The 16,975-nt window shown below is 40.8% G+C and overlaps 1 pseudogene; it reads left to right on the top strand.

Annotated features, from left to right (window-relative positions):
- Positions 1 to 3,501: 3,501 nt before the first annotated feature.
- On the top strand, positions 3,502 to 5,977 carry LOC116405780 (annotated as a pseudogene).
- The last annotated feature ends 10,998 nt before the right edge of the window (positions 5,978 to 16,975 follow it).

The following is a 16,975-nucleotide window of genomic DNA, read 5'->3' as shown; positions in this document are numbered from 1 at the left end:
GCTTTTGCAGGTCTAGTGAATCCTGCACCCGACAATCTCCTTGACTGTCTTCGGAGTTTAGACGACTCTGACTGCGCCATACGACAATCACTCTTCGTAGGCGATTCCAATATGGGCAAACTATCACGTTTCCCATCACCACATCTCTTCATGACACACCTTGTGTCTTTCTGAACACGACCCTCTCTCAGTTGCATGGCCGAGATCATTCTCAGTCCTTTGGGTTGCCGAAGGTCTGTCTGCACAACGGTGGGGGTAGACCCCGTGATCATCAGACATTTGGCTGCAGGCATTATGATCACTTGATGTTCGAGAAGGAATTCCATTTCGAGGACTACGTCAAAGTCATCCATGCCTACAACCACAAAATCAACGAAACCGCTCAATCCTTCCAACTGTATCGTTGTCCGTTTCACTATCCCAACGACAGGTAGAGCTCTAGAATTTACGACCTTCATTTTTCCCGTACCCTTCTTCCAATGAAGGTTTAGTCGTCTGGCTTCGACCACTGTTATAAAATTATGAGTGGCACTGGAGTCAACCATAGTGCCTTTGCATGCTTTCGGTTGATCCAGGTGTCAACATATATTAGGCCCCTTTTAGTACGACCACTTGTCTCTCTCGGTTTCTTCTGAAGGGACGACAAGAGTCTTATGGCTCCCACTCTAACATTCTGAACTCCTTCTACTTGCCCAACTTCCTTCTCTGGTTGACTCGACGTGTCATCTGAGTCTGCAGCTAAAGAGGCCCGAAAGGCATAGAAGACAGCTTTATGTAGGCATTCCCTTGCCCGATGTAGTCCGTTACAAATGTAGCAACTGATAGGAGTGTGAGATGTCCTCTGACTATTGGGCCTTTGCCCCATGTTCCCCGTATTTGACTGGAAAGGCTTGCGGTCTCTACCGGGACTTCTACTTCCACTGACAGCTTCGAAAGAATTTGGTCGGCTGTTTTGATCTCTCCCAGGTGAAGAGCTTTATTGACGTCTCGTCTCTTGAGCGTCACTAGACAGATCAAACAAACGCTCAGCTGTTGCATAGGCTGACACAAGGTCTTGAACTCTCTGTTCGTATAACTCAGTCCTTGCCCATGATTTTAACCCTTCAACAAAACTGAAGATTTTGTCCTTCTCGGTCATATCAGATATGTCTAACATCAGCCCCGCAAATTGCTTCACATATTCCGAATGGTTCCAGTGTGCTTTAATTCCCATAGTTTCCATCGAGCCAGAATGTCGACATTCTCGGGGAAAAACTGTGAGCGAAGTTCTCTCTTCAAACTGTCCCAAGTGTCTATTACGCAACGCCCTTCTTGAATGTCAATATATCGGGACCTCCACCATAACTTTGCATCCTCAGATAGATGCATGGTCGCCAATGTCACTTTGGCTTCCTCCGCCACGGTGTTTGTGGCTTTAAAATACCGCTCAATATCGAAGATAAAGTTTTCCAATGCCTTTGCATCCCTTGGCCCACAGAAGGGCTTGGGTTCTGGGATCTTTATCTTGCCAATTGTAATCGCTCCTCCAGCCGGAGCTTGATTGGCCAACGCTCGCATCGTAAGGTTCACCTTCGTGTTCACCTCTACGATTTCATTTCTAACGACATCCAGGGTGGCTCGAAAGTCCTCTGTCATACCATTTATCATCTCCATTATATCCTTCTGAGAGTTATCTAGCTCTATAACTCGCTCCTCCATTCGGGCAACAGAGCCCGATGAACTGTTCCCACGCTCGTAGGGAACATTTTCAATTTTCCTGATTTGTGACTCTAACGTGTCAACTCTAGCCAACAAATCATGTATGGGTAATCCGTCCAGGCGACCAGACACCGCATCAACAACATCGACTCTCTTGGCAACTTTCTCAAGTCGTTCTTCCATAAATCGGATGGAATCAGAAACTTCCTTCAGGTGGAGCATTTGCTCTTCGATCACCACCAACCGTTCTTCATGGGTCTTGCCCGTTCGTTTTACCGTCAACATCTCTCTGTCTAAACTGTCAGCCAATTTGGCTCTGATACCACTTGTCACAATCGTAGCGTTTCAACCTCGAGAAGGACGATTGTGCGACACTTGTTCTAACTCAACGAACAAGCCAGTCGATAAAAATCCAAGAGTTGTAGGTAACGTCGACGTATGTCGTAACCTTCCTTTGCGTTTTAGGGAAATTTTATTTATAAAACGCGGGAAAGAAAAAATAAATTGAAATAGACGTTACGATAAGCATTAAAGACCGTCAATTGCAAGGAAAAATGGTTGCTTCCAAAGAGTACAACTAATGCTCGAGCGGGGATTCAACTGGTATGTCTCCCCTATAATACATTTTGAACATTTTCAGCTCTGGCAGGCTTGCATATGAAAATGCGAAACGTCACACCCAAGATTTATGATCTAGAATGAAAAGCAAACACCTAAACTAGTCATGGAAACTAAAGATGAGATAAACTGGGGATAATCGGAGCATATAACCAAAGGTAAACACACTTTGGAAAAATATGTCCGTGACACCCGACACCAGCATCGGGCCCATGCGCACGGGCCCATGCGTATGGCCAGGCGGCAAGCCAAGCAACCGCGGCGGGTCCAGTCGGCCGCCCATGCTCGCCCAGGTATGGCGCGCACGACGTCCGCGCACGCTCGCCGATGCTAACATTGCGCGCAGCCTACACCAGCGACAGGCGCGCGCGGCCCCCTAGTGCGCTCGCCCCGTGTCTGCCCCAGTTCCAGATACTCCGAGAACCTCCCAGAAGCTTCAAGAAGGACCTAGACACGCCCATGTGCGTGCTGCCTCGCCCATGCTCGACCTAGACAGCCTCAGAAGCCTCTAGAACGCCCTAGACAGTGCTGGAACGTGCTGGAATGCGCGAGAAGCTCCCGAGAAGGCCTCAGAATGTGCTGGATGATTCTGAAACGTGCTGGAACACTTTAGAAGGCTATTTATGACGGTTAAGAAGTGTCATAAAAGGTCTAATCCTCTCTAGAATGTTCTAGGCTTCCTTGTAATGTACTAAATGATCTTGTATCATCTAGAAACTCCCTTGGCCGACCTTCTAAGGCCCAAGGTCGGTGGGGAAGGTCTATAAATACTTAGGGAGGGCCTCATTTGTACCAAGCCTTGCAACCTTGCAACTTTGCATGTGTTAGCCAAGCAAGGTCACCTTGCCATACCAAGTCTCCTTGCCCATGGCCCCCATGGCAAGAGACAACATATTTGTACCCAAATGTGTATTAATCTATTCTTGGAATGGCAGTGTATCATTCCCAAGACGTATCCATCCAAACTCCCTTATCCTTCCAACCTCTCTCGTGTCTTGCAACCAACCCAATTAATTTCGCTGCAACACGTTGGTGTAGTGCTTGGCGCACTACCCCTTCCCGAAAAGGCTTACTTGGCTACGTGGGCATTGTAGTTAGCCAAGTGCCGCACGTATGGTTAGCTTCAGACTTTAACCACGTGACACTAGCCTCATCAGTCGTCTTCCTTTTCTCTATCAAATAGCCGCCGACCCTCTTCTCCGGCGACACTCCAGCGGCCACACCCACCGAACGCCCAGCTCTGTAGTCGACGACGGTCTACGTTCACTCTGTACGGCTTCAGGAGCATTGTTTCTTCTTCGTTCGAGACTCCAGCGTGAACGAACAACAAGTTCTAGATCACGTTTTCAATGACTGGGTGTGTGTTTCCGGCTGCGGCGGCGTTTTTGGCTTAGGGATAAGTGTCACTCGTGGAAGTTCAATAGGTGTTAATCTTTGTCCAAGGAAGTGAATTTTCAAGGATGATTGTCGATCGAGGTAATTAGTTTCAAAATTGTTTGCATGCTTTAAATGGCGATTCATATGTGGTCGATTGTTAATTGACATCTCGGATTGAATGAACTGTTGATCTTACCAAGGGGTAGCCATACCTGCTGGGCTACATGAACTATGCATTTTTCCTACTTTGTATTTGAACTGAATGATTGAAAGTTTTGTTTGTATGGATGTATTTGTTGATCGAAAATTCTTTTTACCGATTGAAGAATTTTCATTTGAAAGTATTGAAATATTAGTGTTATAAAAAGTATGAAAATACCATTCATTATAGGAGTTTCAGCTTGAAGCATTTAGGTTTTAAAACTTATTTGCTTGCAATATTTTGATTTTGAAAGTATTCTTTCTAGAAAAATTTTGACAGAAAGTTCTGTGAATTTCAAAGCTTGATATGAGAATTGCTTATTGAGTATTTTTGTACTAATCTTTGATTTCAAAGTGTTTTCAGATGGAAAATCAGGTGATAGTTTTAAAGGGTAGTTAGGGTGACTCTATTCTGAAGCAGCCACCAAGCAGAGTCTAAGTTGAATTTTCGTTTCCTTTGATTATTTGATCTTTACAAACTCTTGTCTAATTTGGTCAGTTTAGCCTTCTCGATTCCCATTGTCAGCCATTTCTATTTCCCAATCTAGACAATGTTTTCTAACCTTTCTTGCTTATGATTCTACAAATTACTATAATCCCTCATCGTTTCACCCAGATTTGTGCTTTCATTGATGCAAAGGTCAAATGGGTTAGAGATCCATACCTTGATTTTGCAGTTCAAAGAGAGAAAAACCTCAAACAAGTAATTTCCCTTAAGAATATAATAATTTCGAGTCCTTTAACATCTGTTCCACTTTCTTCTTGTCTTTTTGCTTAATCAGAACCTCAAAGTTCCCACTACCACCATCTCCAAGTTCTTCGAGTTATACCCTTATGTTTTCATCCAATTCCAGCCTAGTCTTGGTCTCCATCCTCATGTCAAAATCACCTCACAAGCTTTACTTCTCCACAAGGAAGAATCAACCATTCATAACTCTCGACTGCATAGAGATGATGTTGTGAAGAGGTTAGCAAAACTATTGATGCTCATAGGGGTTGGAAAATTTCCCCTATATGTTATTGAGAGGTTGCAATGGGATTTGGGTTTACCCTATAGGTTCATTCCAACCCTTCTTGCTGGTTATCCTGAATATTTTCAAGTTTGTAGTGTGAAAGACTGTTTAACAGGTGAACAAACTCTTGCATTAGAGCTACTTTCTTGGAGGAAAGAGACCTTGCAGTCTCTGAATTGAAGAAAAGGGAATCTCTGGAAGGAAATTTTGGGAGAAGGAAAATAAATCATATTCCATTTCCAATGAGTTTCCCGAGGGGTTTTGATTTGCAAAAGAAAGTGATGAATTGGGTGGAGGAGTGGCAGGATTTGCCTTACATTTCGCCCTATGAAAATGCATTCCATCTAGCACCAAATACGGACCAAGCTGAGAAATGGGTTGTGGCTGTTCTCCATGAGTTGCTTTATCTTACGATCTCGAAGAAAACCGAAAAGGAGAACATCTTCTGCTTGGGAGACTATTTGGGGTTTGGTTATAGGTTTAAGAAAGCCATAGTTCATCACCCAGGTATATTTTATGTCTCAAACAAGATTAGAACACAAACTGTAGTTCTTCGGGAGGCTTATAAGAAAGATTTTTTTGGTAGAGAAGCACCCTTTGATGGGGATGAGGCATCGGTACCTTCACCTTATGAACAAAGTTATAAGGAAACCTAGACCAGATGTCATATTAGCTTCTTCCAGAGGTAAAAGTAGCAATATTGCATTGGCCAATAAAGAAGTTTAAATGAAAGATTTTGTTGTCCTTTTTCATTCATCGGTCTTGAGGAATACTATGCTGTCTCATAACAGTGCATTTCATGAGTGAAAACAGTATTAAAGCCTTCATGATCAGACATGACTCTGGCAGTTGAATTGTTTTTTCTTAAGAGCTTGGTGACATCTTGGTAGAGCATCAGAGAAATTTTGTTAGTTAAATTGTGTTTAGGTTAGCGTTAATTGACTTGTATTCTCCCTTTTGAGGTAGAAGGTTCAATAAAGGGTAGTGAATAGTTTGACATAACAATTGTTTGTAATAAATTGCTTCCGTTGAATTGTGTAAGTTGTAAAAGTTCATATTTCTTAAGTTTTCCATGTTTTTGTTATATAGGTATATTAAAAAATACAGGCTGTTACAAAATTCTTCCCAAATTTTTTAGTTGTGCAGTGGTCCATCTTCTTCTGCTATCCTCTGTAGCTTTCTGAGTTCTCTGACTATAGCTCGACCTTTAAGCTTTTTAAGCTTTCTTAGGCTTTTCCATATAGAGGTTGAGCTAACTGAATTTTCCTGTAACACTAACATTAATCTTTGGCTTTACCTTTGTGTTGTAACATGTTATTACTACTTAGTGACTTCCATTACAATATCTATTAATGAATCAAACTCCAAAAATATTGAATCCAAAAATAATTAAAGAAATTGTAATGTATAACCAAATAACTTGTATATTTTGTAAATACAACATAGTTCTGATTTTTTTTTTTATCTTTCACTTTTTTTTTGTCGTGAAAAATTGTTTTATAAAGGATTAGGACTTTAGTGAAATAACTCTCAAATTCCCTAATGGATAGCCAGTTTTAATACTCCTAACGTATGCAACTTTAGTGGAATCTGGATGGATATTATTGGAATAACTCCTAACGTCAAATAAAAAACCTACATCAGAAACTTCTTTTTAGAGGAACATGACTCTTTTAATGGATAAACAAGTCCTCTGGACGGGGTCCATATGAGAAAAGAATTCTAGAAAGTTTCTTATCAATGATCTTTGTCAATCTTCTTCCTTTGCAAAATAAACCAAAAATCTTTGCAATATTCTTCGTACCTCCTACTCATCCTCTAGACTTGTTTATCCATTGAACAAAAACAAAGGCTCCATAAGATAGGGTATTTTTGGGATATTGCCTAAAATCAAGCGAAAATCTTCTATATATTTTTTTGTGCCCAACTCTTCTATCTTAGATTTTTATCTTTCTATATATTCTCATTTACAAAGATCAAGCCTATGTCTTGAACTTTTTCCATAAGAAGTGGAACCCTCTATTGAGGTGCTGAGAACGATAATGTACGAGTCAGTCCGTGAAAAACTCACAACTGCTACGTGGGCTTCTTCATCCTAATCGAATTTGCGGAAATTCCATCATCTATCCCATGAAAGGGAAATAGAATTGATTATGTATAATAATCAGTGACTTTGAAAGGAGTGCAAAAGAAAGGCAGAGGAGAAAAGGCGAGACCAAAAGCTTTACCGTCTTCTTTTGGAGCAAGAAGCCTCATTCCTTCTTATTTCCTTTTATTCATTCCCAGTTTCAGCTCTTCTTGCTAAGGATGGATCACTCTTTCATTCGTGAGGTTATTAGATAAGTGGCTTAAAAGGAGAAATAATGGTCGAAATACCGTAGGTATTAGCTCAAATTCAGAAATGCAAGGTTTTGACTCCCTCGCTCCTACGCCTTCCTATGCCTTTCATCCTAAAGTTTCTGAAACTTCCTTTTATTTCCAGGTAGACTTTTGAGAGTAGGAAGACAACTAATCGTGCTGGTTGGACTCTCCAACGAGTATCTGGATCTCCCCTCCTCCTCAAACCTTTTTTCTTAAATGCGCTTCTCACGCATATTGAATTGCGCCTCTTGGCACTACCCATAATGATCCTTCTCATTATTTAAGTGCATTTGAACTTCTAAGTCGATCTCTTGTGATAAATGGACATGATACCTTCTTACAGAAAGACAATTGTACCAGTTTGTAATTAGGATCTGCGTTGAAGACCTTATTTGTAAAGCTCTCTAGAAAATAGATGAAAACGAAGTGAAAGAATTTCATTTTGATGCTTCACTCAATTTTTTGAGGTTGAAAAAGAACTGAAGGGGTACGATCGGCCCATGGGGTGTGGCTCATGGTGGTTAAGCTAGTGGCTATCTCATTGCTTATGAGAATTTCACATTCATACTCTTTAGAAAGGTTTTCTCGTATTTGGCATCCAACCTGAATGACGTCTAGAATGGTTAATAATTTCTTCATGCCTTGCTTAGATTCTTCCTGATTCCCAAACTAACGAGACAAAGGCAAGGAAAAGAGGTTCAAAGAATATTGACAGTCGCGGCAAAGGTTGAGGTCTCAAGAATCTTCCCCTAATCTCATATACTCTATGGTTGTCCTATATTCATGTATATTAAGAAAAGCTAAAAGACAGACACCCATTTCACTTGTCTTAGTGTACATAAAGTCAAATTATTCGATTTGACATTCTTCCATTTCCTAAAGTCCTAAAAACAAGGTGCGTGCAGACGCGAGGTTCTAATTGATCAATAGTTGAAGGAGAGAAAGTAGCTTATTTCTAAGAAATTCTTATTACTATGGTATGATGAACAAGTAAGAAGGAGGGAAGGAAAAAGTCCCAACAAAAGGAACCCTACGACAAGGAAGCGAAAGCCTATTACCCACAAGAGTGCAGAATCAAGGAAAAGCTGCGGGTACGAGCTCTCTTTCATTCGTCGAACTCAAGCAATCTCCGTTTTACACCTCTACTAAACTGAATTAGTTGGCTTTTCCAAACTAGTAAAAAGACTAGAAAACTTGGACCTATGGCTATCCAACCAGGTCTTTCCACATAAAGGGGAAAGAGGTAGAAAGGAATAGCGAAGATGAGTTAAAGATCAAGAGGCATCAAAATGAAATTCTCCTTATATCTTTTCTTTCGAGATGATTAACTTCCTTATTTTTATATCTTGAGTCTATCTTCTTCTTTCTTTATGTAAGACCCAAACTTTGGGTAGTGTAGTCTTTTTCAAAGAGTTTAAGAGGTTTGAAAGAAGGAAAGTTTTTGGTTCAATATCAAAGAATAGTACTTTTTAGGCGTATTGGGTTGACTTGGCAAAATGGTTTTAGAGGTTAGAAAGGGTTTTGAGTGTTTAAGGTTGGCAAGAAAGAAGGATTAAAGAGGTTAGGTGTTTTAGCTAACTTCAGAAAGGAGTTTCTCACAACTCGGAAAATTACACTCAATCTAGACTTGAAAATTCATAATTTGAGTCTAGTTTATTGAAGAAGGTTGCTGGGCGTTTTGGATATGAGAAAGTTGACGTTTGGACAAAAGAAGGCAAGAGGGTCAGTTTGCGAGTGAATCTGAGCAAGCTACACTCTTAGAACGCTACAGAACGCATCGTTTGGCGTTTTCTTCCCTCAAAATTTCAGGAAAAATTTTTTAGGGAAGAAAACACATTTAGAGAAACTTTGTAGAAGAAAGTTTTGTCAAAAGAGTTATGGATTTTAAGTTATAACTTTTCTAAGTTGGGTTATGTAGTTTGGGCGAGAAACTAGGTGAGATGACCTTGGAAGTTAGCTATGCGTTTTGGACAACTATGTGGCATGATAAGGGCAAGCGGTTTAAGGTTTTAGTGAGGTGTAAAACCTTGTTAGCATGCATTTTAAGGTGTAAAGTAAGTAGGAGGTTCCCTAAGAAGGTTTAAGGTGAATTTAAGCAAGGATGAGGTGTCAACTTGTACTCATGCAATGAACTCTATAAATAGGCCAAATTTAGTATTAAGTTTCTCACAATCCACTCGAGTGTTTTGAGTGAAATTAGTCTTAAAAGTTTTCATTTTGAGTCTATTTTCTAAGTTGGGGTTTTTGATTTAATTTGAGTAACGGAGAGTTGCGTTTTGGCGGTAGAAAGCAAGAAAGGTCAGAATACTGGTGGTTCTGAACAATGTGGACTTCCAGAGGGCTGTAGAGTACATCCGTTGGAATCTGAAGTTGAAAATTTTAGGTATGAATAACAAGACGTTTTTCAACAACTTTGTAGAAGGATATATGTTTATTTGAGTTCTGGATTTTAAGTTCTAAAGCTCTAAAGAAGCTGAGTTATGGCCGAGAATGAGGTTTTGGGCAGTGGCCGAGTTTAAGAAATTAGCATGGCATGTTGGGCATGCATTTTGGTTTGAGGAAGGTTTTTCTAAGAGTTTTGGCGATGTATTTGATGTTTTAGAATAAAAGGGAATTAATTGGAGTTGTTTTCCGTCATTTCAAGACAAGGGGAAATTAGACAAGCTTATCTTCCAAGGGTTTGATCTGCGATCAGTGAGTGAAAAATAAATTTACTACGATTATTTCAACTTATAATTTGCAAAATGATAATGATTCTAATATGTTTTTCGAGCTATTATTTAAGTAGGCTTTTAAGTGAATCTTATTTCTATTTATCAATATGTTTATGAAAAATATTAATGCATGTTATTTAAAAAAGTATTCTATAACATGAGTTTAGAAACATTTTTAGCAAGCATGTATTTATAAGACTTACAAGCAATGATTTATAAAAAGCATGAGCTCAATAGAATGTTTTTTTAAAGAGAAAATCATGGTACTCTATATATCGAGTTCTCGATGGTCAATGTGCACAGTAGAGGTATAGAGCTATGCTGACCACTTAGTCGCTACCACCGAGTTCAGGCAAGAATAATATGATCAGTACTCTACTATCTTGACCGAGTTCAGGCAGGAATAAAAAGATCAGTTCTCTGCTATCCTAACCGAGTATTTAATCGAGGTTAACGCGATAGTATGACAGAAGGCACTCTGCTATCTTGTTTATGACAGAAGTATTTGAATGTTATAAAGTGTTAAGTTAAAGGAGATTTCTTAAAGACTTTATGTTATATTTCTGAAATGTTTAAAGTATATTTGTTTTATAAAACTATCACTCACTGGCCTTTTTAGCTCACCCTTTCAAAATGTTTTTTCACTTTCCAGGTAGAGGTCGTGATTCGAGAACCTGACCGTTGTCTTCAGATTGCAGTGTGAAACTTGTTGATAGTTAGTTTTTAAGGGTCGGTTTTAATCTTATCATGTACATGGTTTGCATAAGTTTAAGTTGTTTAATTTTTGTTTGGTCTGTAAGTAAAGTTTGTAATTAATGGCATTTAGCCTCGACTACCTGTTTAAAGTTTAAAAAGCTGTTCAAGTTATTTCTCTTAGTTTCTGCTACATAAGTTTTAATTCATATAGGTTGTTAGAAGTAAGTTATAGTTAGGGTCAATTAATGTTGTTCAGAAGAATAATGACATCAGTTGGTTTCACGCTACATCTCGGGTTGAGCAAGCAGGTGCTCGGAGCGGGGCGTGGCACTTTCTTAGCCGTATTAGCTGCTCTTTTTTCTTTATTTGTTGTGAATATCCTCTTCTTTCTTTATTAAGGAGAGGGATGAACTAGCAGGGACAAACGAAACTCTTGCCATAAGGACAAAGGCCCCAACCATAAGGCTCATAGATTGATCTACGGGAGGAAGGTAGGCTCATTGTAAAATTCATCAAAAATTTGAAACTGCTTTATAAAGAATCATGAAAAATATTATTGGAATCAAACTCAAGAGGAGCGGACTCACAATATTCTTTGTGCCTAACGTCTGAAATTTATTTATAAAGGATCAAGATGGATATTATTGGTAAGACTCCTTTGGAGTGGCCTTAATACTCTTAACGTTTGCAACTTTAGCGGAATCCTTAAGTCCTCCAGATCGGCTGGCTCAAGATGATCAAAGAATTTGAGAAAGAATGAATTATTAAGCTACGAAGGCTTGAAGTGAAGCGATTCTTAAGGTTGAATGAATTGAGTGATTCCTATTCCTTGGCGGCTTTCCTCTTACTAGACACAAAGAAAGAAAGCCACATAGCCTTCTCCTAGGGCGAAAGGAAAGCTTACCATAAACCCCAGGTTCAGAAGGTTCAACGAAAGCATCTATAGTAGCTTCAAAGGAGTCAACTCCAAGTAATGAGGCTTCAAGTCTTCCATCATCAAGTAAGAAATATAATTCTAGGGACTGATCAATTTTCTTGGTAGGAAGAACCAATGAACAAAGATAAGACCTGTCCTTTTGATCGCCTTTTTTTAGTTTGAAGGCATAACTCTTTGCACCTTTCCTTCATTCTTCTTTTCCTCTGGGCGAGGTGGGGAATCAGTACATACCCCTTTGAGCACAGAGGTTGAGTTTGATCTCATAAATTTTGACTTTTCCTTATCATCATGATTTATATTTATGCCTTTTACTCTAATTTAGAGGCAAGGTGCAAAGATCTATGGATAAGACGCAAAGCATATTGCGAGACAGGTCTGAAGGACTATCCATATTAACCCAGTGAAAATTTTCGCTTTCTTTCTCGATGAAGTTTCTCTTATCTGAACATTCGTTTTGTAGAAATAACACTAGTAAACTAGTCTTTGCACGAATTGGACAAGAGCTCGATGAAATTGAGAAGCAAAAAGGAATCGAGATTGAATGAATGGTTGGTGCCATAGTAGCTGGAGAGTACTAGTGAATATGCTTTTATTCTTTTTTCATTCCGCATTCCTTGAAATAGTCTTTCTGGTAAGATAGACGGAATGTAATCAGTAGCGGTTCTTATGAGTAAAGGCTCACTTCCATAGGTGTCTAGGCCTAGGCAAAGGGTGAAAAAGAGGACTACCTAGCATTCAATCTTGCTATCTTCGCAGACCAAGAGCAAAGAAGAGTCTAAAGAGGAGCGATTCAGCATAGGCTAGGTAAAGGCGAGAGGGGAGCGACATCTGTTAAAGATTGTAGACCTCGTGTTCTTTATTGATGATGGATCTTGCTGAACTTTGCTCTTTCCGTCCCATCAATCCAAAGGCCCTCAAACCATGAAGAAGAAGAGCTTTCTTTTCCATCTTAGGGTAGAGTAAGAAGCTAAAAGAACGACCAATTCACCGCCCCATGGGTGACTTTTCTCAGGTGGAATATTATCCATCCTTGGGATTAGAGACTAGTCGGGAGTTTAGGATTTCCTCATCTATCATCTAGAAAGGCATGTGATGCACTATTAGGAAAGAATAGGACCTGTCCCATTTAAGATAGTGAAGGAGATTAGCCTCGATGCTCGCTCCCCCTGAACTTAATCTTCTCTGTGGAATTCTCACTTTCTTTTCACTTGCTAAGGCTCAGAAGGGGAAAGTCAGACGACTAGACCAAATATTGACCAGTAGGAGTCATCCGTCTTTCCAGACTTTCTAAAAGGAAGGTTATTATACTTCAAGAGGTTAGATTAAGTAGGAGTGGAGAAAATCAAGCTCCAGATGAGTTGATGCTACGTGGGCTCTTTTCGAGGGGAGAGTAGACTCCGAACATAGTTCTCGAAGTGGGACAATAAGGAGGAGTGCAAGGGCTCCTTATTTCTTGCCATAGTAAGTGGGACTAGCTCGACTAAAGAGGTTATCTAATCGATTGAAAGCCTATTTTCAAGGTCACAAACGGTAAAGCTAGCTAACTCAAGTCGGAGAAGCTTTCTCATATTTTGAGGAATGGAACTGCTTTAGCTAGTTTACTTGAGAGAGAGGTAGGATTGACTGAATCAATGTTCATAGGTTATCCCAAGCGGTTAGGCGCTCTTCGATCGGGGAATTCTTTCGTAAGGCCTAACCTTTCACTCATACTCCGCAGTTCAAGGGTAGGCTTTCTTCTTCTTGTCTTTTTCATCAGCAGCTCGTTAAAAGCCACGATAGACTACACGATAACTCACCGCAACGACACTTGAAAAAGAAAGGCTTGCTCTTGATCTTGATGTCAGTCTCTCTCCCTCCTTTATCGTCTCCTCTGGCTTCTTTTGACTTGGAAAGTTTCGCAATATTCTTTGCACCACAAAAGAAAGCAAAAATCTTCGCAATATTCTTTGCGCCTCCTCTTATTCAAGGGATGAGGCTTGAGCCTCAGACTCTTCCTTGGTCTACGAGGCCTATTTTGTTCTGCCGACTAGGTCTTCCCTTCCTTGGGTGTGGGATGAATATGGGGTTTCTTGTTCTGGAGATTATGGAAGAAAGGGTTGAAAGCTGTAGGCAATACAACTTACCATCTAATTCTCTTCGAGTGATCGACTAAGTTAATACTCTAAAGAAAGAGAAAAAACAAAGCACTTCTTCAACTACTGAACTCCTCTAGGCAGATTAGCCTCCGCGATGGGGAGTCGTCAGATCTTGAAAGGGAAGTTTGAGATAATAGTCACCTGGACCTTTGGTGGCCACGACATTGGTGGCCCCATTTTCGACGTTTTGGGACGGAACTAAAGAGTGGGCCCTAGGGCATTACCGTTCGGCTTTGGCAGGCAAATAAAACTCTAACATTACTCGAGACGAGACCACCTAGTAGCTGGATGTGAACTTTCGAGACCTCCGACACTGTTATGGGCTAGATAGTTTCTTTCGAGACCACGTTATTGGTGGCCCCCCTTTTCGACGTTTTGGGACAAAACTAAGAAGCGAAACCAAGGAAATAACCAAGTAGCTGGATGTGAATTTTTGAGACCTCCGACACTGTTCTGGGTTAGGTTGTTTCTTTCGTGGACATGACATTGGTAGCCCCCCTTTTTGGCGTTTTGGAACGGAACTAAAAAGCGAACCTTAAAACAGCACTGTTCGACTTTTGCGTCCAAATAAAACTCTAACACTACTCGAGACGAGACCACCCAGTAGTTGGATGTGAACTTTCGAGACCTCCGACATTGTTTTAGGTTGGGTAGTTTTCTTTAGGGCCACAACATTAATGACCCCCTTTTCAGCATTTTGGGACGAAACTAAGAAGCGAAACAAGGAGAATCGTCATTCGACTTTTGTGTGCAAAAAAAAAAAAAAACTCTAAACACTACTCGAGACGAGACGACCCAGTAGGTGGATGTGAGCTTTTGAGATCTCCGACCATGTTTTGGTTTGGGTAGTTTTCTTTAGGGTCATGGCATTGGTGGCCCCATTTTCGTCGTTTTGGGATAAAACTAAAAAGCAGAGCCTTGGGCATCACCGTTCGGCTTTTGCGGGCAAAAAAAACTCTGAACCTTCTCGAGATGAGACCACCTAGTAGCTGGATTTGAACTTTCGAGACCTCCGACACTTTTCTGGGCTAGGTAATTTCTTTTGAGGCCACGACATTGGTGGCCCCCATTTTGATCGTTTTGGGACGGATCTAAAAACGTTATTATGGGTTGATGTATCTTTTTCAGATAAAAAATGCTATTTGCTAAAATTCAAAAGAAAAAAGTTGTTTTGTCATTTTTTTAAAATGACCCATAAAAACGTTATTATATCTCTTATGACAAAGAGTGTGGATTTACTAGTTCATATTTGACTTGTTTTTTGTTGGTAAAATTGAATAAGACCGCATTATATTGATATAATTACACTAATGACACTCTTAAATCAATATTAATAAAAATTATAATTTAATTAATGTTATTAAGTTAAATGAATATAGTTTAAAAGTTATTCTAAAAACAATTAATGTAATTGTTTTTTAAATTTAATTCATTTTCACATCTTTGTGCATATGTACGTGTGTGCGTGTGTGTGTGCATATGTGCGAGTGCGCGTTTGCCCGTGTGGGTTGATGTGCGTGTGCGTGTGTGTGTGTGTGCATGTGTGCATGTGTGTGTAGATGTGTGTATGCATGTGTGAATGTGTGCGTGCGTTCATGTGTGTGTTCGTGTGTGTGCATGTGCATGTGCTTGTGTGTGTGCGTGTGCTTGTGTGTGCGTGTGAGATTGTTCGTGTGCCCATATGGGTGTGTGTGCGTGCGTGTGTGTGACTGCACATGTGTCCGTGTGTGTGGATGTGCATGTGCGCGTGCGTGCATGTGTGTCGGTGGGTGTGTGCAAGTGCACATGTGCCCGTGTGGGTGATTGTGTGTGCGCGTGTGTACGTTGGTGTGTGTGTGTGTGGATGTGTGCGTGCGTTCATGCGTGTGTTCGTGTGTGTGCATGCGCATGTATGTAGGTGTGTACGTATGCGTGTGCACATGCGTGTGCTTGTGTGTGCGTGTGAAAGTGCGCGTGTGTCTGTGTGGGTGTGTGTGTGCTCGTGTGTGTTAGTGCGTATGTGTCCGTGTGGATGATGTGTGCATGTGCGCAGTGCGCGTGCATGTGTGTGGGTGTGTGTGTGTGCAAGTGTGCAAGTGCGCATATGTTTGTGTGGGTGGGTGTGCGTATGTTCGTACATGTATGTGTGTGTGTGTACGCGTGCGTGTCTTGATGTGTGTGTGCGTTCATGCGTGTGTTTCGTGTGCGTGCATGCGCATGGACGTGCGTGTGTGTGGGTGTATGCATGTGCGTGTGCGAGTGCACGTGTGCCAATGTGGGTGGGTGTACATGTGCTTGTGTGTGTATGAGTACACATGTGCCCATGTGGGTGCGCGTGCGTGCATGTGTGTCGGTGCGTGTGTGCAAGTGCGCATGTGCCCGTGTGGGTGGGTGTGTGTGTGCGAGTGCATGTGTGTGCACATGTGTGTGCGTGCGTATGTGTTCGTGTGTGTGCATGTGCATGTACGCGCGCGCGTGTGCATGCGCATTTGTGCGCGTGCGTGCATGTGCCCGTGTAGGTGGGTGTGCGTGTGTGTGAGACGTGCGTGTTTGCATGCATGTGTCTGTGGATGTGTGCATGCGTTCATGCGTGTGTTCGTGTGTGTGCACGTGTGTGTGTGGGTGTGTGCGTGTGCGTGTGCAAGAAAAGGAAAAAACAATGATTATTTTGATGATGCTACTCGAGATTGTGTCTCTCGAATCGTAAGTTTGCTTGCGATTTACTTATATACAATATTTAATCTTTTGTTAACTTAGTTAATGATGAATACTTGTATTGTTCTATGGGATGCATTAGCTGAAACACATAGAGATGAGGACATATTGACTGAGTCATTGGGCTCTAAGGAGCATGGTGGACGTGTACGTGGCATGGATGGTTTTGTCTCTCAATCACTATATTTCAAGACAGTGAAAGGGAAAGAGAAAATTGCAAGTTCTCAAGTTGTAGAAGATGAATCAAAAAGCAAAAGTTACAAGAAGAGTCATAATCACTTGAGATCGTCCATCAGAAGTGTTAACATAGATCTCTATGCCGATGAGGATTTGGGCAACACACCTATGAACGAAGAAGTGAAGGTAATTAACTTTGTTGTCACTTTTAAAATTTTAATGTTTATAGGATAAATTGTTATTAATGATGCTTTTAATACTTGTAAAGTAAACACCGTGCAAATTGGCTATAGGAACGATTAATAATATTGTTGCAATAGCAACCATACTGGATGATAGCAATGGTGGTCCCAA

This window comes from Cucumis sativus, unplaced genomic scaffold (genome assembly GCF_000004075.3).
Source record: "Cucumis sativus cultivar 9930 unplaced genomic scaffold, Cucumber_9930_V3 scaffold31, whole genome shotgun sequence".
Taxonomy (NCBI): domain Eukaryota; kingdom Viridiplantae; phylum Streptophyta; class Magnoliopsida; order Cucurbitales; family Cucurbitaceae; genus Cucumis; species Cucumis sativus.
This window is presented reverse-complemented; position numbering and strand designations above follow the sequence as displayed.